Consider the following 17,904-nt stretch of genomic DNA (forward strand, 5'->3'; position numbering starts at 1 on the left):
CTGTTTCTGTTTTTCTCATCTGTCACCTTAATCAAAATATATATCACAAATATTTAGCTTTTACTTTTGGCTATTACATGTCTATGACACACATCTATGACGTATTTCACTTCCCAGAAATTGACACATAGGATGTATCCAGGTTTTGTGATCACAAGTAATTCTGTAATAAACAAATAATAATAAGCCTATGAGAAGCTTATTGTTGATTTCAAAGCAGACAATTATTTTATTGGTGTAAGTTTTCATTAACAGTGGCTTTTATTTATTTGTCTGAATTGGAAGTGCAAATAGACTACAGAATTTAAAGTAAATGATATGCCATAATATGGAAACTTCCCATCCCAATACTGTCAGTTGCATATGTATCTTCCCTGGAAACAATCACTATTACCATTTTCTCTTCTCTTCTTCCAGAGTCAGTCTGTGTATATGCAAGCACTGACTTATATATTCTTTTAGATAAAGCAAGTACTACCATGCTCTTCACATAGTTTGGAACTTTGCTATGCTACCTCAATAGTAAACCTTTGAAATTGATTCCTATCAGTACTTCATTATTTTTAACAGCTTCATAACATGCCATTGCATGAATGTGCCATAATATTTTTAACCAGTTCTCATACCAAAATGTTGTCAAATGTTCTGGCTTTGTGTTTCACTTTTCTTGTGTACATATGTCTGTGTAAGTATGTGGGTGTTGTGTGTGTATAGATGTGTGGATGAAGCTTAAATACAGAGGTTACATTATTTGGTGCACTAAAATATATTATTGGTCTGTATGAGTTTCCCTTATTATTCTTTTCTTTATATTTTCCTTTGTTTTTGATCATCAAATGCATTTCCTCACTCTCCTCCACCATAGCCATTACTAGTGTGTGTGGTGTTTTTCCTTGGATATGTATTTTTGTAAACTCTGAAATATTTTTTAGTGTACTTGTGTGCATTTAGAAATTACATTAATGGTATTGTTATTGTTCTACAATGTGGTTCATTGGCACTGCTTTCTGAACTGCTGCATGACCTTTTTTCAAGTCTATGATTTTTTCCTAATGATCTTTTTTCACATGTCTATGACCTTTTCCTAATTTGCTTCCCAGAAATTGACACATAGGATGTATCCAGGGTTTGTGATGACAAGTAATTCTGTAGTGAACTATGCATGCACGCTCCTGTACATCTATATGTGACACACAGGATGTATCCAGGGTTTGTGATGACAAGTAATTCTGTAGTGAACTATGCATACACGCTCCTGTACATCTATATGTGACACATAGGATGTATCCAGGGTTTGTGATGACAAGTGATTCTGTAATAAGCATATGCATACACGCTCCTGTACATCTATATGTGACACATAGGATGTATCCAGGGTTTGTGATGACAAGTAATTCTGTAATAAGCATATGCATACACGCTCCTGTACATCTATATTGACACATAGGATGTATCCAGGGTTTGTGATGACAAGTAATTCTGTAGTGAACACACACGCTCTGTACATCTATTGACACATAGGATGTATCCAGGGTTTGGATGACAAGTAATTCTGTAGTGAACTATGCATGCACGCTCCTGTACATCTATATTGACACACAGGATGTATCAGGGTTTGTGATGACAAGTAATTCTGTAGTGAACTATGCATACACGCTCCTGTACATCTATATTGACACATAGGATGTATCCAGGGTTTGTGATGACAAGTGATTCTGTAGTGAACTATGCATACACGCTCCTGTACATCTATATGTGACACATAGGATGTATCCAGGGTTTGTGATGACAAGTGATTCTGTAATAAGCATATGCATACACGCTCCTGTACATCTATATTGACACATAGGATGTATCCAGGGTTTGTGATGACAAGTAATTCTGTAGTGAACTATGCATACACGCTCCTGTACATCTATATTGACACATAGGATGTATCCAGGGTTTGTGATGACAAGTAATTCTGTAGTATATGCATACACGCTCCTGTACATCTATATTGACACATAGGATGTATCCAGGGTTTGTGATGACAAGTAATTCTGTAGTGAACTATGCATACACGCTCCTGTACATCTATATTGACACATAGGATGTATCCAGGGTTTGTGATGACAAGTAATTCTGTAGTGAACTATGCATACACGCTCCTGTACATCTATATGTGACACACAGGATGTATCCAGGGTTTGTGATGACAAGTGATTCTGTAGTGAACTATGCATACACGCTCCTGTACATCTATATGTGACACATAGGATGTATCCAGGGTTTGTGATGACAAGTGATTCTGTAATAAGCATATGCACACACGCACCTGTACATCTATGTGTGAGTTCCTCCACATCCAGCGATAGCACTGTTGGGCCATCCTTACAGTTACTATGTTCTCAGATTTTCTTCACATTAGTTTTGCCCGATTATAGTTCTACCTAAAACGCAGGAGATTCTTATTGTCTCACATCCTTCTCAGCCTTTGGTATCATATAGCTTTGTAGTTATTTTAATGTGATGGATGAAAAGTGATAAATAATGATTTAACTTTGCATTTCTCTGATGATTAGGGAGATTGAAACACCTGCATCTGCTTTTTAATCTGAGAAGTTTCACTTCCTAGTCACATATGTCACCTTTTTGTTATAACTTGGGATGCAATTTGTGTTTCCAAAACTTGTAAAAGACTCTCATATTCTAGATAACAGTGTCTTTTTTTTTCTTTTTTGCAATTCCCCGCGCCCATAATGTTCTCTCAAGCTTTCTCTGTAAAGCAAAACTCCTTAATTTTGAGGTATTCACATTCACCCGATATTTCACCTTTTGATAGATGCTTTCTAATACATTTTTACACTTAACTTTTACAGTGTTACATTTCACATTTTCATACACAATATATCAAAATTTCACTTGTGCAAAGTGTGAGAATAACAGTCCAAATTAATTTTTCTTAATAAATTTCCCATTTCCTTGACATTGTTTCTTAAATAATAGCTATTATTCTCATACTTCTTGGTTCTATATATAACCATACTGATCCATCTAGCACTATCAATTCTTAAGGTTCTCTCTTTTTCCATTGCATAATTTGACAGCTTGTATTCCTACTACACACATTTTATTTCATGTCTATGATGCTTGTAGTATAATCCAGTTACATGATTGCACTTTCCTTTTCACTTTATTTTAGTAGAATCTGGATATTGTTTTTTCACATCTTTTTTTCTTCATCAGTTTGGCCAGAGTTTTATCAATTGTATCAATCACTTTTTAATCAGCTTTTGGTGTCACTGATTTGTTTGCAATTTCTTTTTGCCTTTCAATATAATTGATTTATCCTCTGCTTTTATTATTCTCTCCCTTTTGCTTACTGTGGATTTAGTTTGCTTTTATTTTCCTAGTTTCTAAAGGTGGAAGCTTAGGCCAATGATCTGGGACATTTTTCTGCCCTGATGAAAACATTTAAGGTTAGGGTAGCTAGCTGTTCTTCAGTGACCACTCAGGCAATCTTTTCCTATCACATTTAGTCTCTGAAGGGCTTCCCTGATAGCTCATTTGGTAAAGAATCTCCCTGCAATGCAGGAGACACTGGTTTGATTCCTGGGTCAGGAAGATCCACTGGAAAAGGGATAGGTTACCTACTCCAGTGTTCTTGGGCTTCCCTGGTGGCTCAGCTGCTAAAAAATCCACCTGCCAAGCAAGAGACCTGGGTTCAATCCCTGGGTTGGGAAGATCCCCTGGCGAAGGAAAAGGCTACGCACTCCAGTATTCTGGCCTGGAGAATTCCATGGACTATATAGTCCATGAGGTTGCAAAGAGTCAGACATGAATGAGCAACTTTCACTTTCACTTTAGTGTCTGAAAAAGCCTTTAAACTTCATCTCTGAGAAATATTTCTAGGAGGTATAGATACCTGGGACAGAAGATTTTTCTTTTTTTCTTCATAATTTTAACAATACCACTGGTTATCTTCTCACTTAGATGGTTTCTGATGGGAAGAAGTAGTAATTTTCATCATTGTTCCTCTGTGCATTGTGGGTCTTTCCTTCCTCTGCTACCCTCAACATTTCCTTATCTTTTTCAGCAGTTTACATGTGATATCTCTGTATGTGGTTTATATGTTTGTATCCTGCTTTGGGTTCTCCTAACCTCTTGACTCTCAATTTTGGTATCTTTTATTACTTTTGAAAATTACAGCCATTATATTTTCAAATATTTGTTCTGCCTTGTTCTCTGTCTATTCTCTTTCTGCAGCCCAAGGGACTCTCGAGTCTTCTCCAACACCACAGTTCAAAACCATCAATTCTTTGGTGCTCAGCCTTCTTTATAGTCCAACTCTTGATTCCATACATGACTACTGGAAAAACCATAGCTTTGACTAGACGGACTTTTGTTGGCAAAGTAATATCTCTGCTTATAATATGCTATCTTGGTTGGTCATAGCTTTTCTTCCAAGGAGCAAGTGTCCTTTAATTTCATGGCTGCAGTCACCATCTGCAGTGATTTTGGAGCCCTCCAAAATAAAATCTGTCACTGTTTCCATTGTTTCCCCATCTCTATGCCATGAAGTGATGGGACAAGATGCCATGATCTTAGTTTTTTGAATATTGAAATTTAAGCCAGCCTTTTCACTCTCTTCTTTCACTTTCAACAAGAAACTCTTTAGTTCCTCTTCAGTTTCTGCCATAAGAGTGGTGTCATCTGCATATCTGAGGTTTTTGATATTTCTCCTGGCAATCTTGATTCCAGCTTGTGCTTCATCCAGCCCAGCATTTTGTATGATATATTCTGCATATAAGTTAAATAAGCAGGGTGACAATATACAGCCTTGATGTACTTCTTTCCCAATCTGGAACTAGTCCATTGTTCCATGTCTGGTTCTAACTGTTGCTTCTTGACCTGCATACAGCTTCCTCATGAGGCAGGTAAGGTGGTCTGGTATTCCCATCTTTTTAAGAATTTTCTAGTTTATCGTGATCCACAGTCGAAAGCATTGGCATAGTCAATAAAGCAGAAGTAGATGTTTTTCTGGAACTCTCTTGCTTTTTCTGTGATCCAATGAATGTTGGTGATTTGATTCCTCTGTCTTTTCTAAATTTGAATTCTTGAATAGGATTTAAAAGTTTGCTTATGTCCATCTTGTAGACTTCTTAAGTTTATTCCTAGATATTTTGCTTCTTTCGTTTCATTTCAAATGAATTATCTTTTCCAAATGGCAGTTATTTGGTGATGTGAAGATGATTGATTTCTATATATTTGAATTTTCACTGAAATTTGGTAAATGCTTTTACTGCTTATAGTTTTTTCAGCTGTTTCTTTTATTCTTTTCCCCTAGAAAACAATAATATAACCTAAATATAATGATAATAAAACTTTCAATTTCCATATTTCTTTTCTTCTCTGATCTAACTGAACTAATACTTTCAAAATAATGTTATTTAAAATGATGATAAAATATATATTTATTTTATTTTTATTTCAATTAAATTCTGCTAATGTTTCTCAATTAAGTATGATTTTTACAAGTAACTTAAATGTCTTAGATTGAGAATACTAACAAATACTTTGGGTGCTTGTTAATGCCCTTTCAAGTGCATATAAAGGTCATTTATATGATTTTTATTTATTGTTTCCTCCATCTTCAAATTTATATAAATAGATATACTAGCATTTAAGAATCCTTACATTCTTAGAATAAATAACAATTATTAAGCTGTATTATTATATTATTTTGCTTTTTGGAATCTGCTTTTATTTTTACAGTTATAGTATTCATTGAGAGTAAGTTCTACTCAGCTTTCCTTGTCTGCTCTTGTTCTGGGTTCTGAGTCCATATTATTTTTATTTCCTAAGGAGTTTTGGGTTTTTTACATTCTTTCCCCTGTTTTACTAATATTTTTTTTTGAAGAATATGATTGCATTGTCGTGAATTTTTCCTTACAAGTTTGGTAGAAATCCCTGTGAAGTTATTTGAACATTTGAATTTTGGAAAGAATAGCTTTATAGCAACATATTTTAGAGTAGTTGTTCTGACAATATTTTATACTGTTTCATGCTTTAATTTTAATTTATATACTCAGATTTGAAATAGCTCAACTGGAATTCTATCACCTCCACTAGCTTTGTTCGGAGTGATGCTTTCTAAGGCCCACTTGACTTCACATTCCAGGATGTCTGGCTCTAGGTGAGTGATCACACCATCGTGATTATCTTGGTCGTGAAGATATATTTTGTACAATTTTTCTGTGTATTCTTGCCACCTCTTCTTAATATCTTCTGCTTCTGTTAGGTGCATACCATTTCTGTCCTTTATCGAGCCCATCTTTGCATGAAATATTCCCTTGGTATCTCTAATTTTCTTGAAGAGATCTCTAGTCTTTCCCATTCTGTTGTTTTCCCCTATTTCTTTGCATTGATTGCTGAAGAAGGCTTTCTTATCTCTCCTTGCTATTCTTTGGAACTCAGCATTCAGATGTTTATATCTTTCCTTTTCTCCTTTGCTTTTCACTTCTCTTCTTTTCACAGCTATTTGTAAGGCCTCCCCAGACAGCCATTTTGCTTTTTTGCATTTCTTTTCCATGATGATAGTCTTGATCCCTGTCTCCTGTACAATGTCACAAACCTCAGTCCATAGTTCATCAGGCATTCTATATATCAGATCTAGTCCCTTAAATATATTTCTTACTTCTACTGTATAATCATAAGGGATTGGATTTAGGTCCTACCTGAATGGTGAAGAAAGCTGAGCGCTGAAGAATTGATACTTTTGAACTGTGGTATTGGAGAAGACTCTTGAGAGTCCCTTGGACTGCAAGGAGATCCAACCAGTTCATTCTAAAGGAGATCAGCCCTGGGTGTTCTTTGGAAGGAATGATGCTAAAGCTGAAACTCCAGTACTTTGGCCACCTCATGTGAAGAGTTGACTCATTGGAAAAGACTCTGATGCTGGGAGGGATTGAGGGCAGGAGGAGAAGGGGACGATAGAGGAGGAGATGGCTGGATGGCATCACCAACTCAATGGACATGAGTTTGAGTGAACTCCGGGGGATGGTGATGGACAGGGAGGCCTGGCGTGCTGCGATTCATGGGGTCGAAAAGAGTTGAACACGACTGAGCAACTGAACTGAACTAACTCAGATAATTTATCTCCTGCAAGTTCTCATAGTCATTGAGCAGAGTAGTGAGCAAAATATTCTCTCATTATTCTACTAGTGTTTTCTCTGTCCATGGTTATTGTCACAAAAGCATTTCAATGTTTGTATTCATATTTTACTTTTTTAAATTGTTTCAATGATTAATGGTTTAAATATTTTTTGTGTTTTAAAGAAAAGTATTCTTAATGTATTTTTATTCTATTAATCTAATAATTTTTAATCCATTAAAGTTTGCTTTTATATTTATTAGTTTGACTTACTTGCCACAAGTTTTTTTTTTATATCCTCTCAAGAGAAATGCTTTCTTGATTCATTTTACTTATTTTAATTTTTAAGTATTAATGTGACATTTAAAACTGTAGATTTCCTTTTGAGTAATGTTTTAGTTGTATAACATGTTTGCTCAAAATTTGCTAGTCTCGTGTGAACTTGCATTTCTTTCAGAAGTTACTTCCTTATGCCAAATACATTTTGAATAATCAATTTTACTGAGCCAAATTAACCTTAATGTACTCAGTTACTTTGATGTGGCTCTATGCTATGCTATGCTATGCTAAGTCACTTCAGTCGTGTCTGACTCTGTGTAACCCCATAGATGGCAGTCTACCAGGCTTCCCCGTTCCTGGGATTCTCCAGGCAAGAACACTGGAGTGGGTTGCCATTTCCTTCTCCAATGCATGAAAGTGAAAAGAGAAAGTGAAGTCGCTCAGTCATGTCTGACTCCTAGTGACCCCATGGACTGCAGCCTACCAGGCTCCTCCATCTGTGGGATTTTCCAGGCAGGAGTAGTGGAGTGGGGTGCCATTGCCTTCTCCGTGGCTCTATATAATTACTAAATAAAAAATGCATCTACCTAACATGATAGAGTGATAAATAAATACAGGATAAATACATTTTTCCATCTGAAAAATTTATTTCATGAAATAGCAATATATAAAAATGAATAAACTAAGTCTGAATCTTTCAGGTCTCTTTTGATTAGCTGGTTTGCATATCCTTCTATAGAAAATAGGGCTTCCCAGGTGGCTCGGTGGGTAAAGAACATGCCTGCAATGCAGGAGACACAGGAGATATATGTTCGATTCCTGAGTTGGGAAGATTCCCTGGAGAAGGCTATGGCAACCCACTCCAGTGTTCTTGCTTGGAGAATCCCATGGACTGAGGAGCCTGGTGGTCTACAGTCCATAGGTCACAAAAAGTTGGACATGACTGAAGTGACTGAGCACACATGCATACAGAGAATAATGATTTTATTTTAACTACCCTCTTAGAAATTTGAGAAATACAACTAGCTTCCTCTTGTTTCAGTTTGCAAGTCTCCACAAGCTTGAGAATGATGTAATCTGCTGGGTATAACAAAGGACTTCACAGTGCCTGAGTGGGTTTGTGTCTTTGGATCCATTAAAAGCATTTACATTGAGTTTTATGGAATTCTGAGAATCAGTTCATTTTTCATGATATGCAGTCTACTCACTTTGGCCTGAAGATCTGGAAATTAGGATTTAAAATTTTCTCTCCCTCATACACTCAGTGGGCTAAATTGTACTGGGATTTGCTTGTGTATAGGTCTGACATGAGGACAGAAGGCAAGAGCAATGCAGGTTAAATAACTACTCTTGCCTTGGGATGAAAGTTACTATATTGACATTTCCACATTCAGTTCTGCTGAGTGCATGGAGGGGTTGTGTGGAGCTGTGCATCCCCACCTCTTCCCATACTCTCTGCTTATGCCATGCCCAACCTCAACATCAGGAGCTGGATAGTGACAATGGTAATAATGATAGAGTTGATGATTACAGAGTATTTGTTATGTGCTGGTTTTGTTCTAGATGTTTTCATTTACAACTCACTTCATCTTCACAACAAACCCAGGAGGTAGGTACTAATATTGCAGTAGGCATCCCAAGGTTGTCCAGTTCTCAATCCCCAGAACCTGTGAATATGTTGTGTTACATGAAATATTACATGGCGAGAGGCATGGTTTCATATGGAATTAATGATATTAATCAGCTCTTAAATTAAGGACATTATACTGGAAAATTCAGTGGGCCCAGCATAACCACCAGTGTTTTTTCTTTCTGAATTTTAGTTTTTGAAATATAGTTGATTTACAATGTCTTGCTAGTTTCAGGTGTACCACACAATGATTCAAATGTGACAGTTGTCATATCAACATGCATTAAAAAAGACATCAAAATTGGTGAATTTCATGTAGCCATTTTAATCTTGAACATGGAATAAAAAAGCAACATTTTCAACATAAAATGCTTTACTATATCAAGAAAGATAAAAATTCAATTTAAATACAAAAAGAAAAATTTTGTGGAGTGTATGGAGTGTACCGTGAAAAAAAATTCTGCATTTAATCAAATTGTGAGGGTGATGAAAAGTGGATACTATACCATAATGTGCAATGGAACAGATCATGGAGCAATTTAAATGAACCACCACCAACACACTAAAGGCCGATTTTCACCCAAAGAAGGTGACGCTATGCGTGTGGATTGGAAGGGAATCCTCTATTATGATCTCCTTCTGGAAAACCAAGCAATTAATTCTAACAGTACTGCTCCCACTTAGACCAACTAAAAGCAGCACTTGATGAAAAATGACCAGAGTTAGTCAACAGAAAACATAACGTTCCATCAGAATAATGCAAGACCACATGTTTCTTTGATGAATAGGCAAAAATTGCTAGGCTGGGAAGTTCTGATTCACCTGCTGTATTCACCAGACATGGCACATTAGAATTTACATTTATTTTGGTCTTTACAAAATTCACTTAATGGAAAAATATTTCAATTCCCTGGAAGACTGTAAAAGCCAGTTGGAACTGTGTTTAAAAAGATAGAAGGTTTTGGGAAGATGAAATTACAAAATTGCCTGAAAAAAGGGCAGAAGGTAGTGGAACAAAAAAATGAATATGTTGTTCAATAAAGTTCTTGGTGAAAATGAACAATATGCTATTTATTTTTACTTAAAAGCCAAAGGAACTTTTTGGCCAACACTATATCAGTTCAGTTCAGTTCAGTTGCTCAGTCATGTCCGACTCTTTGCAACCCCATGAATCGCAGCACGCCAGGCCTCCCTGTCCATTTCCAACTCCTGGAGTTCACTCAAACTCACATCCATCGAGTCGGTGATGCCATCCAGCCATCTCATCCTCTGTTGTCCCCTTCTCCTCCTGCCCCCAATCCCTTCCAGCATCAGAGTCTTTTCCAATGAGTTGACTCTTCGCATGAGGTGGCCAAAGTACTGGAGTTTCAGCTTTAGCATCATTCCTTCCTAAGAAATTCCAGGGCTGATCTCCTTTAGAATGGACTGGTTGGATCTCCTTGCAGTCCAAGGGACTCTCAAGAGTTTTCTCCAACACCACAGTTCAATAGCATCAATTCTTTGGCACTCAGCTTTTTTCACAGTCCAACTCTCACATCCATACATGACCACAGGAAAAACCATAGCCTTAACTAGACGGACCTTTGTTGGCAAAGTAGTGTCTCTGCTTTTGAATATGCTATCTAGGTTGGTCATAACTTTCCTTCCAAGGAGTAAGCGTCTTTTAATTTCATGGCTGCAGTCACCATCTATATATATATATATATACACCCTGAAAAAGAATGTGTATATAATATTCTTTTCCCTTACAGATTATTAAATGTGAAGGAGAGAAGCAGCATGTCAGAGTCACAGAGAAATATGAAGATGCTCTTTTGTGCACTTTGCAGATGCAAGAAGGGCCACATAATGCACATAACCCCTGGAAGCTGTAAAAGGCAAAGAGGAAGATTCTCCTCTCGAGCCTCAGGAAGGACCCAGCCCTGTCGACACCTTAATTTCAGCCAATGGGGTCCATTTTGGACTTGTGAACTCTAAAAGTGTATAGTAATATGTTTATGTTGTTGTAGACTACTAAGCTGGTGGTAATTTGTTCTGGCAAGAATAGGAAACTATTATAATTATCATACTTGGCAAAGTTGAGATATGAGACAGAGGTTAAGTAGTTTGTCCTAGGTCACTTGTATTCACAGGTAGAACTGGGAATTGAACCTGGGTTGTGTGACTCCCCAGACTGTATTATTACTATTATAAAAACAACTTTCTTAAGGCATAAATTACCTTTAGTAAAATTCATTGTGCAGTATTATGAGTTTTAACAAATGCGTGTAGTCATGTGAACAAAATCAAAATGAAGATCTAGAACCTTTCCATCACCCCAATAATTTACGTGGTACCTCCTTTGTAGTCAGGACTTTTCTTCAACCCACTCCAGTGCCTGGAAGCCACTGACTTATTTTTTGTCTCTATGATTTTGCCTTTTGCAGATTGACACATCAATGGGATAATAGCTGTATGAATAGCTTGGCAATTCATCTCCACAAACAGATTATAAAACCATTCTAAATTCTCAAAAACAATAAAGGCACTGGAAATTGACCAAAAGCAGATAACATTTTGAGAAGTATTAATTGCTAAAAGTCAGTGAGAGCTTTGGGAAAGGACATTAGGTGTCTCTGGCAATCACTGGACTGCTCACCCCCTCACCCCATCCCCCAGCCTCCGTTGGATAGTAAAAGCTCTAGTTTCACTAGAGGTGACCGGGTGAAAAAAACCGTGGCAGACTTACTCAATTTCAATACAGAGTTGGAGGTAAAATCCCCTGCTTTGCTGATTAACAGTGGTGATAGATTCAAGTGGGAATGGGCAGGAAGTACATTCCAGCCAGGCATTTCATGGGTAGATTCTGGAAATGAGGGAGTCTTGGAAGTGCTAAAATAAACAATTCCCATGCCCACTGGCTGAGTGGGATCTATGTGTGTGCAGAAGAGATCTAACAAAACAAAACAAGACAAAACTATCAAACACACAAAAAGAAAGGTAGCAAACAAAAGTAAGCCTGGAGAGACTTGAGAACAGGCTGCGAATTTGAATGCATTTCCTTAACCACAGGCTAAGGGTAGAAACCATATGTGTTTGAGGTATTTGAGTAAGAGTTTTATTCAGAGCATTAACTCAGTTCTTAATTACGTAGGTACAGGAGGTAACATCAGGGAAGCCAAGTTGAAAAACAAACATTGGATGGAAGACCTGAGCAGAGATTTCTGACTGTGTACCATGGGGTAGGTAGATTCTGAGGTTAAATGCAGACAATAACCCTCATAAAAATAAAAAGGGAATTTATATAGAGCTGATAAAATAAATCATTTAAAACGTATGATTTCAAACAAAACTACGGGACATACAAAGAAGTAGTAAAGCATGATTTATACTCAGTTCCAAAAGCAGAAGCTGTCCATAGAAACTTTCTAAAGGGGTCCATTCGATGGATTTAGCAAAGACTTCAATACAGCCATTAAAATATGCTCAAAGAATTAAAGGAGACAATTTGAAGACATTTGAAGAGTAAAAATAAATTAGGATAACAAGTTAGTAAATATAAAATATCAATACAGAAAATAGAATCTAGAGTCAATTATTACAACAAATGGAATGAGGAAATCAAGAACAGATTTGAGTTGGTGGAATAAGGAATCACTGTGAACATGAATTAGATCAATAAAAAATAGCCAATTTCAACAATAGAAAACAGACTGAAGAATAGGGAAGAGACAATATGACACATTCCAGCCATGAATCCCAGCTGTCCCCTGTCTCCTGTCTCCTAGCCGTATCCCAGCTAGGAGATAGAAAAAGAAACAGAAAAAAAAAAAAAAAAAGAAGAAGTAATGTCTAAAACTTGCCAAATTTGGTGAAAAATAGAATCTAAGAGATCTCATATTCATGAAACCTAAGTAATATAAGCCTAAGTAATATAAACACAAAAAACCCACAATTACACATTGTCAAATTGCTGAAAGCCAAAGTCAAAGAGAAAATCTTGAAAGCAGTAAAACAGAAATAGTTGTCAATAATATGATTAAGAACTGACTGCTTATGAGAAACAATAGAGCCCAACAGGCAGGATGGAATGACATATTCAAAGTGTTGATGAAGAAAAATAGAGTTAATGAATAAATATTCTGTGTGTGTTTACATATAAAGCTAAAAATCAACAGAGAAAGTAAATATGGTAAAGGACTGATGTTGAAGCTGAAACTCCAGTACTTTGGCCACCTCATGCGAAGAGTTGACTCATTGGAAAAGACCCTGATGCTGGGAGGGATTGGGGGCAGGAGGAGAAGGGGACGACAGAGGCTGAGATGGCTGGATTGCATCACCGACTCGACGGATGTGAGTTTGGGTAAACTCCGGGAATTGGTGATGGACAGGGAGGCCTGGCATGCTGCGATTCATGGGGTCACAAAGAGTCAGACACGGCTGAGCAACTGAACTGAACTGAACTGAGTCATGCTTGTTAATCACAAAGGAAGGCAGATAAAGAGAAACAAAAAAGATATGAAATGTGTAAAAAAATAGCAAAATGTAAATCCAACCCTAACAATAATCATTTTAAGTGTAAATAGACTAAACATTTCAATCAAAAGGCAGGGATTGCTAAAGTGAATAAGAAAGCTTTCTATAAAAGAATTATTTTATTTATAGCCAAAGAAATAAATAACTGAAAGCAAATGATGGCAAAATGATATACCATTCAAACTGCAACTATAAATAATCTGAAGTGGTTATATTAGTATCAACATTGGCTTTAAGAAATATTGCTAAAGACAGAAAGGGACATTTCCTATTGATAAAGTAGCCAATATGCCATGAAGATTTAACAACTGTAAATGCATTTAAATGGAGTCCCTAAATAAATTGAGAAAAATCTTATATATTCATAAGAGAAATAGACAACTCAATAATCTTAGTTGGAGACTTCAATAGTCCTCTTGTAGTAATCACAAGGCAACCAGAAAAAAAAAAAAAAAAAAAGCAATAAGGATACAGAAGACTAAAATGACCCTATCATTCAACTTGACCTGACTTACAGAGGACTTTCACTCCACAGTACAGTTTCACTGCATGTGACTCATCCTCCAAGGTAGACCCTAGGCTAGGTCATAAAACAATTTTTAATAACTTCAAATGGATGAATTAAATGGGAAATAATCAACAGAAAAAAGTCTGTGCTTAGAGGAAAATTTGTAACTTTAAAACCTTATAGTAAAAAGGAAGAAAGATCTAAGACCAATAGTCTCAGCTTTTACCTTAAGAAGATAGAAAACTAAGAGCAGCCAATCCAGTGCCAGTAAAAGGAAGATGGAAATAATAATATCAAGATAGAAATCGACAAAAGAGAACATTAGAGGAATTAATTAAACAAAAAGTTCTTTGTAAAGATAATGCAGTTCAGTTCAGTTCAGTGGTAGAATGTGTCCGACTCTTTGCAACCCCATGAATCACAGCACGCCAGGCCTCCCTGTCCATCACCATCTCCCGGACTTCACTCAAACTCATGTCCATCGAGTCGGGGATGCCATCAGGCAATCTCATCCTCTGTTGTCCCTTCTTCTCCTGCCACCAATCCCTCCCAGCATCAGGGTCTTTTCCAGTGAGTCAACTCTTCGCATGAGGTGGCCAAAGTACTGGAGTTTCAGCTTCAGCATCGGTCCTTCCAATGAACAGTCAGGACTGATCTCCTTTAGAATGGACTGGATGGATCTCCTTGCAGTCTAAGGGACTCTCAAGAGTCTTATCCAACACCACAGTTCAAAAACATCAATTCTTTGGCACTCAGCCCTCTTCACAGTCCAACTCTCACATCCATACATGACCACTGGAAAAACCATAGCCTTGACTAGATGGACCTTTGTTGGCAAAGTAATATCTCTTCTTTTCAATATACTATCTAGGTTGGTCATAACTTTCCTTCCAAAGAGTAAGCATCTTTTAATTTCATGGCTGCAGTCACCATCTGCAGTGATTTTGGAGCCCAAAAAAATAAAGTCTGACACTGTTTCCACTGTTTCCCCATCTATTTCCCATGAAGTGATGGGACCAGATGCCATGATCTTCGTTTTCTGAATGTTGAGCTTTAAGCCAACTGTTTTACTCTCCTCTTTCACTTTCATCAAGAGGCTTTTTAGTTCCTCTTCACTTTCTGCCATAAGGGTGGTGTCATCTGCATATCTGAAGTTATTGATATTTCTCCCAGCAATCTTGATTCCAGCTTGTGCTTCTTCCAGCCCACCGTTTCTCATGATGTATTCTGCATAGAAGTTAAATAAGCAGGGTGACAATATATAGCCTTGACATACTCCTTTTCCTATTTGGAACCAGTCTGTTGTTCCATGTCCAGTTCTAACTGTTGCTTCCTGATCTGCATATAGGTTTCTTAAGGGGTAGGTCAGGTGGTCTGGTATTCTCATCTCTTTCAGAATTTTCCACAGTTTATTGTGATCCACACAGTCAAAGGCTTTGGCATAGTCAAGAAAGCAGAAATAGATGTTTTTCTGGAACTGTCTTGCTTTTTTGATGATCCAGCGGATGTTGGCAATTTGATCTCTGGTTCCTCTGCCTTTCCTAAAACCAGCTTGGACATCTGGAAGTTCACGTATTGCAGAAGCCTGGCTTGGAGAATTTTGAGCATTACTTTACTAGCATGTGAGATGAGTGCAATTGTGCGGTAGTTTTAGCATTCTTTGGCATTGCCTTTCTTTGAGATTGAAATGAAAACTGACCTTTTCCAGTCCTGTGGCCACTGCTGAGTTTTCCAAATTTGCTGGCATATTGAGTACAGCACTTTCACAGCATCATCTTTCAGGATTTGAAATAGCTCAACTGGAATTCCATCACCTCCCCTAGCTTTGTTCGAAGTGATGCTTTCTAAGGCCCACTTGACTTCACATTCTAGGATGCCTGGCTCTAGGTCAGTGATCACATCATCATGATTGTCTTGGTCGTGAAGATCTTTTTTGTACAGTTCTGTGTATTCTTGCCACCTCTTCTTAATATCTACTGCTTCTGTTAGGTCCATACCATTTCTGTCCTTTATCGAGCCCATCTTTGCATGAAATGTTCCCTTGGTATCTCTAATTTTCTTGAAGAGATCTCTAGTCTTTCCATTCTGTTGTTTTCCTCTATTGCTTTGCATTGATCACTGAAGAAGGCTTTCTTATCTCTCCTTGCTATTCTTTGGATCTCTGCATTCAGATGCTTATATCTTTCCTTTTCTCCTTTGCTTTTCGCTTCTTTTTTCACAGCTATTTGTAAGGCACCCCCAGAGAGCCATTTTGCTTTTTTGCATTTCTTTTCCATGGGGATGGTCAATAGATATTTTACTAGACTGATGAGAACAAAAGATGGAGAGATAGAAACCAGAGCATTAAAAGGAATATCGAACATTGTACATTGACCTTGATCTCACCTCTGCCAGACACAGATTACACATAAAGGAACTCCTAGATAAATTTGCGACACTGGATGACATTAGTCAAATAGATGTATTTTTTTATGCTGTAATGATTTGGAAGCAGTAGGAGGGGGTTTGACATAAGCCCCAGACTCCTGGGGGAGTTCTTTGAATAGCAAAGAATTTCAGAAGAGAATCCAAACTTTTCCATGCCACTAACAAAAGTTGGAAACTTAACTAAGAAACACTTAGCAAGATGATCCTCCTCTTTTGATGAGAGACCCAAGAAAAATGTTTTTTCTTTGAGAAAGACATAGCTCATATATTTTGTTAGATTGCAGTGACAGGAAAATTATCTTAATTGATCAAATTTTACTTATTTTCCAGGGAATGCTGTGATTCACTCAGTTCAGTTCAGTTGCTCAGTCGTGTCTGACTCTTTGTGACCCCATGAACCACAGCATGCCAGGCTTCCATCAACAACTCCCGTAGTTCACCCAAACCCATGTCCATCAAATTGGTGATGCTATCCAACCATCTCATCCTCTGTTGGCCCCTTCTCCTCCTGCCCTCAATCTTTCCCAGCATCAGGTCTTTTCAAATGAGTCAGCTCTTTGCATCAGGTGGCCAAAGTATTGAAGTTTCAGCTTCACCATCAGTCCTTCCAATGAACACCCAGGACTGATCTCCTTTAGGATGGACTGGTTTGATCTCCCTGCCGTTCAAGGGACTCTCAAGAGTCTTCTCCAACACCACAGTTCAAAAGCATCAATTCTTTGGTGCTCAGCTTTTAGGCAAACAGATTCAAGCATACACTCTTAGATCCTGGTGACAGGACCTTGGCAAACCCAATTAACCTCTTTAAGTTTCCATATCTGAAATATGAGCTTCCCAGGTGGTATAGTTGGTAAAAAAAAAAAAAAAAAATCTGCCTGCCAATTCAGGAAATGCAAAAGATGTGGGTTCAATCCCTGGATCGGGAAGATTCCCTGGAGAAGGAAATGACAACCCACTCACTCTAGTATTCTTGCGTGGAAAATTTCATGGACAGAGAAAGCTGGCAGGCTATAGTTCATGGGGTGTCCAAAGAGTTGGACTTGACTGAGCACACACATATTACTACTACTGTTATTCATCCCTAATATAGTGTGAATCATAATCTGCTTAAACCTAGTTCTACAAACAATAGGGCTGTTTTGATGCACAAATTATATAAAATATGTGAAAGTTACTTCATAAATGTTCAAAGCACTGTAAAATATTTATTTCTCTATATATTAATTCTTGTCCATTTCTGGGCAAGGGGCCTTTTCCTAATTTTTTGACTGACTCTTATTTTTCCTCTGGTGTGAAATTTTTAAAAGTCTTTCAAACTATTATGGAAATTTATTGTTTTATAGTTTTTTTTGTAAAAAATTAATAATCTGAGGCCTTGTTAACTCTGGTAGTATTTTATTTTCTTGTTTC

Source organism: Bos javanicus, chromosome 17, assembly GCF_032452875.1.
Source record: "Bos javanicus breed banteng chromosome 17, ARS-OSU_banteng_1.0, whole genome shotgun sequence".
Lineage (NCBI taxonomy): Eukaryota > Metazoa > Chordata > Mammalia > Artiodactyla > Bovidae > Bos > Bos javanicus.